Source organism: Lactuca virosa, chromosome 9 (assembly GCF_052849685.1).
Source record: "Lactuca virosa cultivar CGN04683 chromosome 9, Lactuca_virosa_CGN04683_v6, whole genome shotgun sequence".
Lineage (NCBI taxonomy): Eukaryota > Viridiplantae > Streptophyta > Magnoliopsida > Asterales > Asteraceae > Lactuca > Lactuca virosa.
This window is the reverse complement of record NC_136434.1, coordinates 279,115,596-279,121,824: the sequence shown is the minus strand read 5'-3', so window position 1 is coordinate 279,121,824 and position 6,229 is coordinate 279,115,596. Positions and strand designations below refer to the sequence as shown.

The 6,229-nt window shown below is 38.0% G+C and overlaps 1 pseudogene; it reads left to right on the top strand.

The window, feature by feature from the left end:
• Window positions 1-552: 552 nt before the first annotated feature.
• LOC145137731 (protein EXORDIUM-like 2 pseudogene) lies at window positions 553-1,783 on the top strand (annotated as a pseudogene).
• The last annotated feature ends 4,446 nt before the right edge of the window (window positions 1,784-6,229 follow it).

Sequence of the window (6,229 nt, the reverse complement as noted above, 5' to 3'; positions counted from 1 at the left end):
AATTTTAAATAAGAAACACAATAAAATTATAAAAGAAATAGAAAAAGAAATTAATAAGGGAGTTCGAAACAAATTGGATCAAAATCGCAACAAAATAAAAAGTTTGGATCTCTAATGCTAGTCCAAACTTTTTTGAACAAAAGTGGTAAATTTTAAGTAACCACAAAGACCATTTATACAGTTGTGTCTTTATTTTATGAAGTTAGTGATTTCAAGTTATCTATGTATGTTTTTAAAAATGTCTAAGACCTTGAGTCGCCTATTGAATTGTAATTTGTTTAGTTTGGATTTTAATTTGATTTCCACTATTTAAATTTACATTTTAAAAACCAAAAAAAATTAAGTAATTTGATTGGATTTCCAACACCCTAATTTTATCGCTCAAAAAAATATTAAAGAATTAAATAACCAAACGATTTGAATATTGCAATAAATATCAAACACAATACACTCCTTCGTAGCTAGAGGCAGCTAGAGTAAATGTATCCCCTAAAACCTCCCGTGTACATTTAATCAACTAAGCGTTACAACTTAAAAACAACGCGGATACCTCTTTCTCAACATGCTTCCCACTTACAAAATACAAACATCCCTTCTATTAGAATGAATATAAATACTCCCTCTCATACCTTTCTCTCTTTCAAAAACAACCACCATGGCTTCAACTTTTCTTTCAAATTTCACAATCTTAGCCTCGTTTCTCATAATCATCTCAACCCTAATCAACCCATCCTCCGCCACCATCCCCCGCCGACTCGCCGTCGTCCAAACGCCACCCACAGTCCTCACTTACCACAAAGGCTCCGTCCTCTACGGCAACATCACCGTCAACCTCCTCTGGTACGGGAAATTTTCACCCGCTCAGAAGTCGATCATTCTCGACTTTCTCAAATCTCTCAACAACCACCTCCCGCCACCCCCTTCCGCCGCTTCATGGTGGCAGACCACCCGTCGATACAAAGGCGGGAAAAGGAGCATACACGTCGGGAAACAAATCGTTGATGAAAAATACTCCCTTGGGAAATCGCTTAAAGAATCCAATCTCATTTCTTTGGCTTCTAAAGCTAAAGGCTTTAACGTCATCAGCCTGGTGCTCACGGCGGCCGACGTCGGAGTGGCGGGGTTCTGCATGAACCGCTGCGGGACTCACGGGACTACTCGGGTGAACAAAGGACATAATTTCGCATACGGGTGGGTGGGTAACTCGGCAACTCAGTGTCCGGGTCAATGTGCTTGGCCTTTTGCTCAGCCGATGTTTGGCCCAAAAATGCCATCGTTGGTGGCGCCCAACGGCGACGTTGGCGTCGACGGCATGATAATCAACCTGGCGGCGGTTCTAGCGGGGACGGTGACGAATCCATTTGACGGCGGGTACTTCCAGGGTCCGGCTACTGCTCCATTGGAGGCGGTTACTGCTTGTACTGGTATATTCGGGTCGGGTGCTTTTCCCGGGTACCCGGGAACAGTTTTAACGGATAAAAAGACGAAAGCTAGCTACAATGCGCAAGGCGTGAACAAGAGGAAGTATTTGTTGCCGGCCATGTGGGACCCTAAGACTTCCACGTGTAAAACACTCGTGTGAGATAAGAATTGGATAACTACGAGGATGACGTGTCATGATATGACCTGTCATTTAAAAATTAAATATATATATTTGATTTATTTGGTTGATAAAGTACGTGGAGTGAAAAAATGTAAAAAAACGGTGTATTGTGTATTTATGGCTTCATTTTTACTTTCATTTCGATATTGCTATATATTTTTTCAGATTATATTTTAAAAATACGGTCTTAAATCATGCTTGTGATAAAAGGATTTAGTAAGCTAAAAATAATTATTAAAAAAAATATACGTTGTTATTTTATTTAAAAGAAAGGAGATGATCGTCAAAACTTAAAATTATACTCAATATGAATAAACTAAAGGGATAATGACTTGAGAGGGTAACATACTATTGTTTTTGGTCACATTTGGTCACTAAACTTTTTTTCGTGCTCTAATAGCCATTTAACTTGTTGATTCGTGTAAATTTTCCCCCTATGACTGATTATAGTCGGTTTCAACGATCGCATGGGTCTGATGTGACTTTTTTATCCTAGGTGGCCAATGAGGTGGCATGTAGGCCCCAGATTTGCCTCCCATCCTCATTAAAGTTAAGAGTGAAGTCTCGTTTGGTCCTTAAATTCGATTAGGGCACCAAGTCTCATTAACCCCCGATTTTTTCTCCTTCAATCTTCAATCGGTCTCTATAATGGCTTCATCACAATGTCCCACTGATCGAAACTTCATTGTAGTGGATTTCCACTATAATGGAACGTTTGCACCCAACCCATTAGTATACTTTGATCCCGACAGACAATCAGTAGGAGATGTTGACTTCAGTGCATTTGAGTACGAGGAGTTCATGGAATTCCTTCAAAAGCTCACCAGAACTAGAAGCAAAGACATCTACATCTGCCTTCCACAAGAGTCTTTAAGTCAGGGAATTCATACACTGGTGAATGACGGTGATTACAAAGAATTTTTGGATTTGGCTTATGCAAATGAGAGGAGAATGAATGTGTATGTGGACCACTATAATGAACCAATCTTCGAATGGATTGAGGAAGAGGAAAATAAAGATCAAGACTACAGCTATGAAGAGGATGAAGACTCAGTATTGTCGGACACTTATTCTGTTAATCATGAAGAAGATGATGCTGAATATCCATTCCCAGCCAACAAAACCATGGGTGACAGGTTCTTAAACAAACTTTGTCTACACACATTAAATGTAGATGATGTATATGAAGATGCTGAATATGTTGAACCTCAATACCCTGTACATGATGATAGAAAACCATGGAATCAGGTGAAACCACTGTTAGGTATGCGATTTTCTAACCCTGATGAGCTTAAAAACATGTTGAGCAACTATGCAGTTGCTAATGGATATGATCTCTGGTTTGAAAAAAATGACTCCCAAAGGTTGTTAGTTAAGTGTTGCAAAAAAAAACAAGTCACCTACTTGTCCATTTAGACTTTGGGCCTCTTGGATGAGTAAAGAGAGGACTTTTCAGATAAAATCTTTAGTTAGTGAACATAATTGTAGCAGGGTGTTTAAGTTTGGGTCCATAGTAACTTATAAGTGGTTAGGCAAACAGTTTATGAGTGAAATTATAGAGAAGCCAAAAATGAGTGTTAGGAAGATGAAAGCTAAAGTTTCAACAACATTCAATATAAATGTGAGTGTGGGGCAATGCAGAAATGAAAAGAAATTTTCATTACAAGAAATTAAAGGAAGTCTAATTGAACATTATGAGAGATTATGGTCATATGGCCAGGCACATTGTGGCTAATTTTGCTAAAAGGTTTATTGGTCAACATTTCAGGAAGCTTTTTTGGAGGGCTGTCAATGCTAGTACTGAACAGAAGTTCAAACATGTAATGGAAAAGATCAAATCTTTAGATACTCAAGCATATGACTACCTTATAGACAGAGATCCTACTACATGGTCTAAGGCATTTTTTATAGAGGGAATAGATTGTGATGCAGTTGAGAATGGGGTGAGTGAGAGTTTCAATTCTGCTATTAGGCATGCTAGAAGGAAACCAATCATCACTATGCTAGAGGAGATTAGGATATTTGTGATGGAGAGGATATACAGTCAAAGAGTAGAAGGAATTGAATGGGATTTGACTATCTGTCCAAGTATTAGGAAGCTTATACAAGATTTGAAGTTTAAACAGAGGTAACATGTAGTTTTACAATTCAAAAAATGGTTTTTATTAGTTTGTGTTATTAGTTATTAAGTTGTAGTCATTATTGCCTTATACAGATTGTGGGGGGGTTACTCCTTGTGGTTATCAAAAGTATGAAGTTAGGTTTAATGATGCAGCATATGGAGTGGATCTAATTGCAAAGACTTGTGCATGCAGAATATGGAAACTTACAGGGATACCATGCTTACATGGAGTAGCTGCAATCTCTTCCCTGAATCAAGATGCAGAAACATATGTGTCCCAATCATACAGTAAAGAGGCTTATCTAAAATGCTATAATTATAGCATTAACCCTCTCAATGGTAGTGATATGTGGCAAGAAGTTCCTTATCGAAAGCCTTTGCCTCCCAAAAGAAGAAGATTACCTGGTAGGCCATCAGTGAAAAAGAAGAGGGATGCAGTGGAAAGGGAGTTGAGTGGACCAGTTAGACATTCTGTGACAAGAAGGGGAGCCCTGATAAAGTGTAGTATTGCAAGGATCCAGTCCATAACAAGAAAAAGTGTCATCTAAGCAGCAAACAAATACATTAGGTAAATGTCCTAATCATCTAAACATAATACAACATTTTGATAAGTAATTGAGACTTCAACTTTTTTGCAGCACCCAGTTCCTCCAGGGGTAGTGGAGCAGGACCAAGTCAACCACCAGCAGCAGCAACCCAACCACCACCAACAGCAGCAGCCCAACCACCTCAACCACCCCCACCAGCAACAGCCCAACCACCTCCACCACCACCAGCAGCTGCAAGGCCTGTCCCAAGAAGGGCCCCAATTGGTAGAAGTGGACGGAGGCAATATTCTGAAAGTATTGTCAAAATGGCATTGAGGAGGAACATAGCTGGGGTTGGGAGCAGTGCAGAGAACCCTGCATTCCTTAATTAAGTTAGTGTGTAGGTAGTGGGTGGGCACATCTTTTGTTATCAAGTTGTGATGTAAAGACAATACTATGTTTTATTTATGCTTTTCTTTTGGGTTTGTGGGCACATGATGGCCCTTCTTTTGTGGTCCCTAGAAGGAATCTTTTGTCCTATCTTTTGTGTATGCAGACAACTTCTTACCATTTATTTAATTTCGAATATTGATGAAGTATTTCAATGAATTCAACCACCATATTCAATTACTTTCTTGTTATTTCTATGCATTGTTGTCTCAGTGATTCCATTACAGTCAAAGAATGGAATCATATATTGTTAGCTTAGATAATATGACAGTTAATCAGTTTTAACTACCAAGGGTAGTTTCGTTATTTTCTACTTTCTATTCTGTTACAAGTTATTTAGACATCTTGATGTGTAATGTTATTAATTGAAGGAAGTCTAATTGAACAATATGGGAGATTATGGTCATATTAGCTAAGCTTTTGACTGGAATTAGAAAGAAGTAATTTTGACTGGAATCATAATGTAGTAATTGAAGAAAGTCTACTTTCTAGTCTGTTACAAGTTAATTAGACGTCTTGATGTGTAATGTTATTAATTGTACATATATGCCTTCATTCCAGTCAAAATTACTACTTTGTGATTCCATTCCAGTCCAAATTACTTCATTCCATTCCAACAAGAAGTTAAGATAATGCCTTCATTCCATTCAAACAACATCTTTCAATACATCATTTCACATCATTTCATCATATACACGATGATCAAAAAAAGAAATCCTATGGTAAACTTATATATTTTTTCCTTCATTGCAATGGCATCAGAGTACTTTTCCTTCTTCATTTGTTCCATGTCTTCCTTCACCTTCTCTACTTCGGTCTTCAATGCTACTAATTTAGCTTTCATTCCCTCCACCACTTCCATTAGAGGCATTTGTACAGGTTCTACATCCAACCATTTCCAATATTTGCATTTACCCTTCAACACAAATAACTCATAATGAGATTTCAAATTAGGAAAAAAGAATCAGAAAAGGGAGAAGATTCAAGTTAAATAGCTTACCTCATTGCACACCATGAAATGCCTCCCTGGATTCTTTGGTGTTGTTGACGTTAGAATATGTGCAGGGAACCCACAATCACAAGTTTTTGGATCGTTCGTTGTTGATTTCTCGCTTGATCGATTGAGGGATGATGAGAAGCTGTAGGAGGAAGCCATCGGGGTATTAGCGAACAATCAAGGAACCACATACACCCCTCTTTTAATAACATTAGCCCTACATGCCACGTAGGATCAAACTGACACGTAGGATCGACCAATCCATTGAAACCGGCAAAAAACAGTCGTAGGGGGGAAATTTACACGAATGAACAAGTTAAATGGCTATTAGAGCACGAAAAAAAGTTTAGTGACCAAATGTGACCAAAAGCAATAGTATGTTACCCTTTCAAGTCATTATCCCTAAACTAAAACACCATATGCGTCATTTTATTTTCATTACAAACTAAGGTTCTTATCGCTGTATATCAATTGCTCTTGTATAAATCAATACAACCTAATTTAACTATTCACTGTATTTACAGAAAAAT